The 12,119-nt window shown below is 43.8% G+C and overlaps 1 long non-coding RNA gene across 1 annotated transcript in view; it reads left to right on the top strand.

Moving 5' to 3' along the window:
- The first annotated feature begins 1,125 nt into the window (after window positions 1–1,125).
- Window positions 1,126–12,119, top strand: part of LOC306792760 — a 24,198-nt gene continuing 13,204 nt past the window's right edge. The window contains exon 1 of the long non-coding RNA XR_013772843.1: window positions 1,126–1,196. This is a non-coding gene — a long non-coding RNA (uncharacterized lncRNA). The remainder of the gene's footprint in view (window positions 1,197–12,119) is intronic.

Here is a 12,119-nt window from a genome sequence, read left to right on the forward strand (position 1 = left end):
TCTCATCAACTCTGCAGTCTGTTATCTGACCTTTGTCTCAGGTTCTTTTCGGGACACGTGGTTTCCCATTAGACACGGCAGCGTCGCAAATTGGCATCGAAGCTCATTCTCTATGACATAGTTGTTCTGAGGGGAGGCGGGCTAATTGGAGCGCTGCTATTTTCGGGACAAGACAGCCAGTGCTAGTTTTGGCCTTTCATCATCAAGCAGGATCTCATGTCAGCTGATGAAAGACTCTTTCGAGTGGCAGACCCTGTTTTTAGATCCTGTGAGGACTCCCAACCGGCTGGTGTGTCGCTCTGCTTGCAGATAAAGGTCAACTGTTGTGAACTCAGCAGCAGCCGTAGCAGTAACTCGATAAGTAATAATGTACTTTCTTTACTTAGCACAGCTAGCTACAGTAACTGTTGGTATCATTGACTGTGGGCAGCAGCCAGAACTCCTGTTCTGACTCCACACTCTCCATGAAAATGAGATTTTATTCAAGATGTTCTTACTGTAATTAAAATGAATGTGGACTCATAAGAGAGGGTTTTTCTCCTGTTGCTGCGGAGGCTAACCGGCTCTCCTTGCTGCTAAAGCTTTGAATACAGGCGGAAATGAAGCCGATGCTTCATGTGTTAAAGCTGTCTCTACCAGAGACATATACGCCGTCTCTACGTCACTCCGCCTCGGTCCATATATGGTCACTTCCTGTTCACTGGTCGCAAAGAAAATCCAACATGTCGACGTCTGTATTCCAAGATTACGACGGCGAAATCACCAACATCAGTCCACAAACCAATGGGTGACGTCGCGATGAATACGTCCACTTCTTACATGCAGTTTGTGGTTGAAGCTGTTATCTCTGAGTCTGATTCCATATTTCTCAAAACGCCTCGACTGTTATGGGCATTACTTCCTGCCGAGTCGCTCAGAAGTCAAGGCTCCTCCGGCTGATCCGTCCAATCACTGTTCATTCTGACAGCTGATGTCAGGTCGGACTGAGAATGACAGATAGCCTCGAACACAGTGACTCACCGCTCCGTATCGCCGCTGTCTCCTCGGATGGGTCGGGCTGATGTGTTCATATATTCCCTATAGGCGTAGCAATGAGGGGAAAAGAGCTATGAAGGCGGGGAGTGAGGAATTCAAAAGTCCTTCATCTTTCCATTCCTCGACATCTTGAGCCAAGGACATAAAAACTCAATCATGAGGTGAATGCTGGATTTTCTCATTTTCTCAACGTGTCCCTCCAAGAGGAGAGCTGACTAAACTCTCCTGAATGATCTGTGAATTCAACATGCTTTCATGTAGAGACGCTTTTTTGTCACATTTATCAGCAAATTAAATGTCCATTTAAATTGAGGCATGTGGTCAACTTGGTGAATTGAAACAAAACTACTTGGTGAAGATTAGGAAAAGATCGTGTTTTGTGTTAAAATTGTGCAACTCAGGTTGTTCTCATACAGAGTTCGTAGCAATATCAAATTCAATTTGTATGTAATCCACGTAATCATGAACCAGGAAGTGTAAAGACAATGTCTAATCTAACACCCAGGAGACGAGAAGTCATCGTTGATTTATTCGTAACGTAACTTCCGTACTTAAGTTACGCCTCTTCCTTTAGGAATTTTAATTCAAACCATGATCTTTTTCTAAACCTAACTTAAGTCTTTTTGTTACCTGAACTTAACTAAGTTGTTTCCTGTAAAGACTGAAGTTTATTTTGAAAGACTGTATTCATGTAACGAGCAGAAATTGACGCGAGTTGCTGGAGTTTAGTAGGAAAACGCATGAAAAATGAGGATTCACTTTTTGACCCATTTTAACCACCTGACTTCCTCTTCTGCTCCCGTCATTATTACTCTCGTCGTGAACTGCAGTTTGTTAGCACCACTGCTTTGGCTTCATCTTCCAGCACCAGAGGTCGACACCTGTTGTAATCCAGTGCTTTGGATAAAAGCTGCGTCCTACATTTCTGTCTGTAAATTGAGTGCAACTCAACTCTTCATACGTTCAGTGCGTACTGCAGTATGCGTTCACTCAGGTAGCTACTTCGTGTGCGCCGTAAACTCTGACCCTCTTGCTCATTTATGTGCCGTGCAAAGGATTGTGGGTCAGAAGAGCACATACTGCAGAATGCGACCGGATGCAGTAGAACGTCCTGGTGTTTTTTGCCTCACTGCACTGGGACATACCTGATTGCAGCAGATGGTTTAGATTGTAGTTGCTTGAAAGCTCATCCAGACGCTGAAAGGCGCCTTGAACGTCGACACGAGACGCTGACGGACGATAGTTGATGTCCTAGAAATGAGACCGAAGTGGACTTTTTTCCAGGCAGTTAAATCAGTTTCATGTCCGATCCGTCTGACGTTTGCATCCTCACATACAGCTCCTCAGTCCAATGGGAGGAATGAGCTTGAGGCTCAGTAACCGTGATCCGGTAAAGCTGTCTTGTGCTCGCTCAACATTAACAGTTGGCTCACGTTGCTTACAGGTGCTCAGGTTTGCATCGTAATCGGCATTGAGGGCGTCAGGAGGCAATTCATTAAAAACACACAGCCTGAGAGCGCCAACAATGAGAGAGGGGGGGGCAGAAGGAAGGAAAAAGAGACAAATATAGACAACATGGGGACGTCTTCCATTTCTTGAGTGCTGTCCTCCAGTTCCTCGTGTAGATACTCTGGATGTCGTTAAATAACAGCTGTGATGGGTCCGTCCAAACTCGAGGTTTCAAAACATCCACAAACCAACGACAGACGTCACCGTGACGACGTCCACTTCTATTCAGTCTGAGGTTTTAACATCACGCTTCTGTTCACGTGAGTGTGTGTGTGTGTGTGTGTGTGTGTGTGTGATGCTGTTCAAACTGCAGATTGTTCATAAGTTATATCATATTACAGTCACTCTTGGGTGGTGTTTTAAATATATATTTTAACAAACTATTCCATGTCCACTTGGTAGCAGAGCGGCACGACCAGCACGCTGCCTCTATTTAATACGTTTTGCTTTATTATCGTTGAACTGTTTCACCATCATACATCTTTTTCAGCATTTTCTTTTCTCTGAAGCTAATCCTGGTAGTCTCTTCATCTGCGCTCTTGTTTCTGTTTGTTTGTGTCGATCATTTATAAAACACGTTGAATACATTTCTACGATTGATTGATGACATCACGCAGCTGATAATTGATCAAACTCCTGCCGGCCGGTGATCCGGAGCCATAGACTTTCCTCGGCTGCTCTTTGCACGGATCCGGAGGGAGGAGTGTATTTTGGCAGCAGGTCTTTTGGAAACCGACCAGTTAGACCTCAGAGTGCACTTCACCGTCCAACGAGGACCGTTTTGGAACAATCCACCACGAAATCCGGAGGGTTTTTCATTTTTAAAAACACGACTTGTGCTCTGATTTAATGTGCTTCAATGTGTTTTAATGCGAGTCTCACTTTTTCTTCACTGCATGCACTTCCTGTCGCTGAGGATTAGTGCTGAGGAACTTTGGATACTTCAGGCTTCCCGTCTGTCTTCAAATGTCTGAGAGAGGCAGCTGGGACACAAAGCCGGTGTTAGAATATCCAGAGCGGACATGTTCACTGGCACAGCACACGACTCTGTGTTCAATGTTAAAGTCCTGAGGTTGAGCAGAATCACCTGTTCTTCACCTTTCACTTGCTTTTCATTCTTTCCTGATTCAGCTGATGAATCCTCGTTTAGCTCCCATTTCTCTTTGCTTTCGTTGTGTCGGTTAAACATTCGCTGTTGTTTCTCTGTAAACAAGCTGATGCTCAGCAGCGTGACCTCATCATCGAGGGCCGCTGCTTTCAATTAGATGGAATACAGACTCATTTTCTGTTGATTCATGCACGGTATGGTACGTTAATCTCATTCGGCTCCAATCATTTTATAATGGCTCTTGTTTAATCGTTTCTGCTGGCTCAAGCATTCATGTGCATAAACGAGAGCAGACACTCGATGTGGGATTCTTTGATGCAATGTGGAGAAATCTTTACAGGGTGAAGATGAAATGAGGCCCTGTCTCTGTTGTGAATGGAGGATGAACAAACTGGGAAATGAGAACGTTCTTACCTCAATTACAAGGCCTCATCCTCCGTACGGTGGCCATTTGAGGACATTTCAGCCTCAGCTGTAATCTGCTAGACTGCCCGTCGCTGTTTCATCTCCCTGATAGTAAAAGATATCTTGTTTAGTCAGCGGAAAACAACGTTGTGTTTGTATATTTCTTCAAACCACGGATATCGAACGTTGAATGTCAACGTTTGTGGACCAAAAACATTTCAGAAATATGTTTCATATAAATCTTTAAGTAACAATGCCTAATGGTTAACGTTGGGAAAAGATTTTTGATTGTGTTCAAATAACAAAGTAACAACGTAGCCTAACAACGTAGCATAACCACATATTATGATACTGTATTGATCCTGGAAGGGGAACTTTGTCTCTGCATTCGACCCATCCCTGTGTCGAGGGAGCAGCCAATGACAGGAGCCCGGGGAGCCGTTAGGGGTTCAGTGTCTTGCTCGGGACACTTCGACACAGGACACGTCCCCGTCGAGGATCGAACCGTTGACCCTGCAGTTACCAGACAAACCTCTTAACCCAGTGAGCCCCTACTTAGCATAACCGCGTAGCCTAACTACGTAGCGTAACCACGTACCGTAACCAAGTAGCCTAACTACGTAGCCTAACTACGTAGCGTAACCACGTAGCGTAACCAAGTAGCCTAACTACGTAGCCTAACTACGTAGCCTAACTACGTAGCGTAACCACGTACCGTAACCACGTACCGTAACCACGTAGCGTAACTACGTAGTGTAACCACGTAGCCTAACAACGGAGCCTAACTACTTAGCGTAACCACGTAGCCTAACCACGTAGCCTAACCACGTAGCCTAACCACGTAGCGTAACCATGTACCGTAACCACGTAGCCTAACCACGTAGCCTAACCACGTAGCGTAACCACGTAGCGTAACTACGTAGTGTAACCACGTAGCCTAACAACGGAGCCTAACTACTTAGCGTAACCACGTAGCCTAACCACGTAGCCTAACCACGTAGCCTAACCACGTAGCGTAACCATGTACCATAACCACGTAGCCTAACCACGTAGCCTAACCACGTAGCGTAACCACGTAGCGTAACCACGTAGCGTAACTACGTAGCCTAACAACGGAGCCTAACTACTTAGCGTAACCACGTACCGTAACCAAGTAGCCTAACCACGTAGCGTAACTACGTAGCCTAACAACGGAGCCTAACTACTTAGCGTAACCACGTACCGTAACCAAGTAGCCTAACCACGTAGCCTAACCACGTAGCCTAACTACGTAGCCTAACTACGTAGCCTAACTACGTAGCGTAACTACGTAGCGTAACCACATACCGTAACCAAGTAGCATAACCAAGTAGCATAACAACGTATCCTAACTACGCAGCGTGACAACCACAAACACAACTACCCATTGCAGACTTTCTTGCTGGTTATACCCGTTATTTTACATCAAACTTTCAATAACTTATATATTTGAGTGCAGAAACGTCCACATTATGAACAAACCTTTCTTCATAAGAACACATCGCTCAGTGTTGACGCAGGCGAAGTGAGTAATGCTCTTGTGGGTGTTCTCAGGTTTCGAGTCAGACCTCAGGTGTCGTCCAACTGCAGCTCTGTCCTCAGCTTCCTGTCGTCAGGTGTGTCACCTCAGGGCCTCTCCAGATCCAGAACCCAGAGCTCTCTGTTCCTGTGGACAACAACTGCATCTGAGGGGTCTGCAGGGGCGACCGGAGAGCCTGGAGAGCAGAGCGAATCATAAAGAACACGAGGAGAGGGATGAAAATATGAGTTATTAGAGTGTAGAGCAGCGAGTGGAAGTCGGGACAGGAGGAGTCGAGGGAAAGCTTTAATGAGCTCTTCACACTGAGAGGAGATTAAAGTGATGATGGAGAAGGTGATTCATATTAAAAGTACATCATGAAGTACATGAATAAGTTGCATGAAGGACTTGTAGAAGTTGTTCGGTCCCATAAGGATGTTTGAGATGTTATTTCATTCAAGTGCTGACAAAGAAAACTGTAAAAAAAAACTAAAGATAATTAAAAAATGTTACGTCATCAAGTGTCCTCAGAGGATCACTTCACCTCTTCATGTTTTCCTTCATTATCAATGACATAGCAGAACCAAATGTACTGTAACGCAACTAAACCGATGTTTGATTGGTCAGTGATTCACAATGGAGGTGTGTGTAACAGGGTGATATTACACATTCAAAATGACAACAATTAATCCAAAGTAGTTTTCAATGTAGAGTCTGGAAGGGTTTAGTGATGAACATAACACAAATAATCGACCTGTTAAAACGTGTTCAATATTAACATCATGTTATATCATGATTATGTTAATGTTGCTGCAACTTGCTTCATGTTGAACAACACAACTTACATCAGCATGTAAGATCTCTGGTGTTTCAGGCCAAGTGACCTACGTTTAGTGATGACAAAGACACCAGCAGGCGTTCTTTGATGTAACACGCCGTGTGATTGGCCCACAGCAGCAGCTACAACCCATTCAGTTAACATCACCCATTGGTTGTACAATACTTTTTTGTTAAGTCTTGAGTTTGTCATTTTGGCCGTCGCCATCTTGTTTTTTTGCAACCAGTGAACAGGAAGTGATCATAGGAGTGACGTAGAGACGCCGTATACGTCTCTGGTGTCGACCTGTCAATCAGCGTGTAGCCCCGCCCTAAAGCATCCCCTGCTTTATGGTCTGTGTGACTCTAAATGGACCATAATGTACTAAATGAACATCATGCTGTATTGAAGAAGACTTGAAACTAGAGATTGAGACATAAACTCATGTTTACAATGTTTACTGAGGTAATAAATCAAGAGAGAAGTAGAGTCATTTTCTATAGACTTCTATACAACCAGAGGAGTCGCCCCCTGGTGGACACTAGAGAGAATGCAGCTTTAACACATGAAGCTTTGGCTTCACTTTATAGAACCGGAGGTTGTCTCCTGATCCAGATATAACAAAATATAATATCAGACTCTTTCCTGCACTAGATTGCTGCTCTTCAGTCATTCATCTCTTTGTCACAAAGAAAGAGTCGCCTTATAAAAAACAAAGGGCTTTAATCATTCTGTCAAAGATTAGATTCATTCTTTATACAGCATGAATTATCAAACTTGATGTGAAAGGAATCCTCTGTATTCCGTTATCACATTAACCTGGACTACAGCTGCCTTCAATTATAACATTTATTCGAACGCTCCCCCACTGAGTGCTGTTTTATTAATGAAAGGCCCGACGCACGAAGACAGCTCATTATTTTTTCATGTATCTCTGCAGAGAAAATGCCCCCCCCCCCCCCTAAATCCCTCAACCTCACCGTCTCCGCTGCAGGAAGGAAACAATAATCAGGACGGGGAATAATCGCGCGTTGTCGAAGCTCAGTGCTTCATTTTATTCATCTCGCTGAGGAGAGTTTAATCTGAGAGGCAGAATAAAAGGAATTAATGAGAGTCCAGAGTGACGAGCTCCAATCAGCTGCACCTCTCCGATGCTCCCATCACGGCTTCACATCCAGCCCCGATCTGGGAGTTTCCATTAAACCGTGGCATACTTTCGTCGGGGGATATTAATTCAACTATAAATTATTCACTGATTAAAATGTTTTAATCTCTACTTTCAACCTTATTTGGGGTATTTCATCCCCCTGAGAAGCTACCGTGGCTAACGTGTTAGCACACAGTAACGCATTTAACACATAGTCACATGATCGACATGTTAGAGTCGAGTTTGCCTGAGTTTAAATAGTGGCGTTCGCCAACGTTCGGAATAGAAAGGTAGCGAACGAAGTTCATCTCACGCATGTAGCGTCGTCATATGTTCTGTGCCCCGCCCACACTTACAAACAACACATCTCTGGATCTCAAGGCTCCACCGTCACGGAAACCTTCCTGGACGATACAACATGGGATCACCAGGCCTCTCTTGAGATGATGGCGTCATCGTCCGTGAACATCTGGTGGAGCCAAGAACTGCACTCAAGCACATCTCTCACCACATCAGGAAGCCTTCCGCTTGAGACCAGTGCACAAAGAAGGGAACACGAGAGAAGAGGACCGGCGGACGGTAGCTTTTCTTTACTTGGCTGAATGAAGTGCTCCTGAAGCGTAGCTGCAGATCTCGTCTTGGTTTCGTCTCTTATTTCATATCTTGGGTCGATGTGCGGCTTCCTGAAAGAAACACGACTCCAGTTTGTACGTCGGTGACTTTGGAGCGAAAGAATCGGTCACAATCTTTGTTGATGTTGACTTTCTTCTCCCACTGGAGTTTATGGACTCCAGACCTGATGCCAGCCTTCTTTAGGAAACCCAGGAGACAAGGAGACAAGGAAACAAGGAAACAGGAAACGAGTGAAGCCGGCGTGAGGAGCTCGACAGGAAATGACGTAATCACGTCCTGCGTCGTGCATCTCTGAATTTCCATAACTTGGCGCTCTGAGCTTTTTAGACGTGACCGTCACAAAGAGTTCACTGATAGAAAGCGAGAGAAATCACCACTTCATTCCAGACGCTTTAGAAACAGGAAGTCTTACAAATTACATTTGAGTAAATAGTCAGCCACATCAAACAGTTTCATACTTGACTTCTTTCTCTACAGGGCTTGTGTGAAGGCATGACGTAGTCCATGAATACGAGATATGAGTTCACAGATGATCACGACCCCTCCTCGTTCCATTCGTTGTGCTTTTGATTCGTCAGTCGGTTGTGTTTGTCCTCTCGTGTGAAAGCGGTTAAAGCTCTGCAGAGATGTTGAGAACTCTCTTTCACTTCACATCAAGTCTCTTAATGAGCTTTGAGAAGATACAAATGTTTCAGCGAGTCCCGTTTGCTCTGCAGGATGCATTCTTCACCCACAGTTGTTTCTGAGGTTTGTTTAAGCAGAGGCTTGAATCTAAACTGCTATTGAACCAGGAAAAACAAGTCTGCATTAGATTTACATTTGTTTGAGTGACACAGGAGTAATAATCTCACCTTTGATTGCATTTCTTCAAGTTTCTCATCCGCCCGTCTGACATCGTCTGACACCAATAAAACAACAATCGGAAGAAGATGAAACACAGTTTCTCTGTCGTCTGTGCTTTGGATTGTTTCTGGTAAACAAGAGGAGTTTATACGGCATCGGACCACCGTATCACCTCACCGCCTCACTTTACATTCAGCCTGTTTGCTCTACTTGAATCTCAGTTATCGCTGGACGTCTCCATGTGGAGTCTCAAATGGAAAGGAGATCGTAATCCAGCATCCTTGGAGGACGGCAGCAAGAAAAGAGTCCAGGGAAATGTTGGATAAACTAAGCAGACTTCCATTAACTTCACATTTTACCATCTCTGATTGTGTTTAACACGTCTTAGGTCTCTACTTCCAGCTCTTTCTCAAACCACATCACTTATTTCTTCCTCTTGCAACACTTAGATAAAAAGTACATCAATATGACAATCAGCAGATGAAATGGCCGTATACTGTGAGTTTTGATCACGTGACGTGTTGTTTCACATGTCATGTTACATGGGAAGTTAATGTTTTGTCATGTCGCACATTCCAGATGTGAAACAATGAGATATTTGACATTTATCATGTCAAAAACAACTCTTGCCTTTATGCAAATGATTGAAACGATGGTCCACCGACGGTCAACAGATGATCACATTAACTTTTTCTTCTCTCGCAGTTCTTCTCGGTTTGTTTTTATTTTGTACTCGTGATTCAACCGCCAGTTTCATGTCCGGCCAAGTTTTCAAGCATCCCCTGCTTTATGGTCTGTTTCAGACCTGTCAATCAGCGTGTAGCCCCGCCCTAAAGCATCCCCTGCTTTATGGTCTGTTTCAGACCTGTCAATCAGCGTGTAGCCCCGCCCTAAAGCATCCCCTGCTTTATGGTCTGTGTGACTCTAAATGGAGCATAATGTACTAAATGAACATCATGCTGTATTGAAGAAGACTTGAAACTAGAGATTGAGACATAAACTCATGTTTACAATGTTTACTGAGGTAATAAATCAAGAGAGAAGTAGAGTCATTTTCTATAGACAACCAGAGGAGTCGCCCCCTGGTGGACACTAGAGAGAATGCAGCTTTAACACATGAAGCTTTGACTTCACTTTTTAGAACTGGAGGTTGACGCCTAGTTTAACCGTGAAAACTCTTCCTGGTTGCTCCTGATTGGATGAACACTTTCACTCGTGGGCTTTCTGCTCCCTGATTATAAACGTATTCATTGTAAACTGGACCGATATCACAGCTCATTTGGAAGTTTTCTCTTAAATTAAGAAAATAAATTAGTTTCTTCAAACATTTGGGGCAGCTGTTGAGTCCGTCTTCATTTTTAAGATCAACAACGGTTTCCAGAGGCAGCCAGTCGTGCTGGAGTCCCCTGATTTGCATAAAGTAGTCAAGACCTCAACTTTATGCAAATGAGGAGCAGACCAACGTGACGGTCCGTCTCTCGAAGCACACTCCCAGAATGCATTGCACCGCTGCCTACACAGACAATGAATAAATAGAAACTGTTTTTGCAGAAAGTTCTTGTGTAATTAAAACAGCCTTCATGACTCCAGCGACTTCCTGTTGCTACAGTTTACTGTCGAGTCAGTTTAAAGTCTTGAGGAGAAACCACCTGTCCTCTTGTGCCAAATCCTCCCCGTCTCCCTGCTCCTCTCAGCCTGGGTTCGGGTTAGAGACGGATCAAAGGATCACCGGTGGCTCTGATCTGAACCTCTCTGTCGTCTCCTCGTGCTTTAGGTTTTCAACCAATCGACTCTGAGGACTGATGAGAATGTGAAGCGCTGCATGTTTTCCAATGAGACACAGTGATTCCACCGAAACTAATTCCTACAGTCACGCTATTAGCATCGCTGAAAGTCAGTGGATCACAAAACCGTCAGGATTCGGCTTAAAAATCAACTTTATTACACGCAAACAAATGAAGCTCTGCATTTCACTCATCCTCAGCATTAGGAGCAGATATTATGTCTCAGGAACAACATTGTACCAAATGATATCTGTCTTGATGAAAATATCATTGCATCGGCACCCGACAGTTAACTCTAAATGTGTTTGCATTTCAACCCTGCAGAGTTTACATATAAAGATTATTATGTTGAATTTCATGGATAGAAACTCTTTCTGCATAAACACAAAGTTGTCGTCAATGCTCTGAATTTCAGTGTCGACCAATCAAATCCTTGCAGCTGCTTATTCCTGCTAGATTACTCTGTAGAAGGAGAAATATTTAAGCTTGTGTTGATGGAGGCATGAGAACTTTTATCACACACAAAAAACCCTGAAGTCAGCTTTATAATCCTCTAAAGCAGGATTTGACAACTCTGGGATCACAGCGGCAATCATTTCATCATTTTATCGAACTGTAGAAATACAGCCTTCTCATTGCACAGCAGTCTGTCGGGAACACGACTCTACACAGATCTGATTGGCTGACACAGCAGCGTGCTGGATGTGTTTTGGGTAAAGGTTGAGCCAGGATTCAAAAGAACATGGCTGAACCCTGCTTCAGAGAGGCAGAACAGTCTGTGACCACAATGAATCGAACCAAACTGTGGCCGAATAGAAAACATTCATTGGAAACACTTTGAGGAGCAAAACCTCAAGCCTCACATGAAAAGACAGTATGGATGTGGTTTAAAGGTCAAGAACTTAGTTCTTCTTTTCCTATCGATGGTTCACCCTCAGAACTTTAAGAGCTCTTGAGGATGAAATGCAACACTCTAACCTAACCAACAGTTAGCTTTAGACAACTAAACCAACAGTTAGCTTTAGACAACTAAACCAACAGTTAGCTTTAGACAACAAAACCAACAGTTAGCTTTAGACAACTAAACCAACAGTTAGCTTTAGACAACTAAACCAACAGTTAGCTTTAGACAACAAAACCAACAGTTAGCTTTAGACAACTAAACCAACAGTTAGCTTTAGAGAACTAAACCAACAGTTAGGTTTAGAGAACTAAACCAACAGTTAGGTTTAGACAACTAAACCAACAGTTAGGTTTAGACAACTAAACCAACAGTTAGCTTTAGACAACTAAACCAACAG

This window comes from Melanostigma gelatinosum, assembly GCF_949748355.1.
Source record: "Melanostigma gelatinosum genome assembly, chromosome: 2".
NCBI classification, from domain to species: domain Eukaryota; kingdom Metazoa; phylum Chordata; class Actinopteri; order Perciformes; family Zoarcidae; genus Melanostigma; species Melanostigma gelatinosum.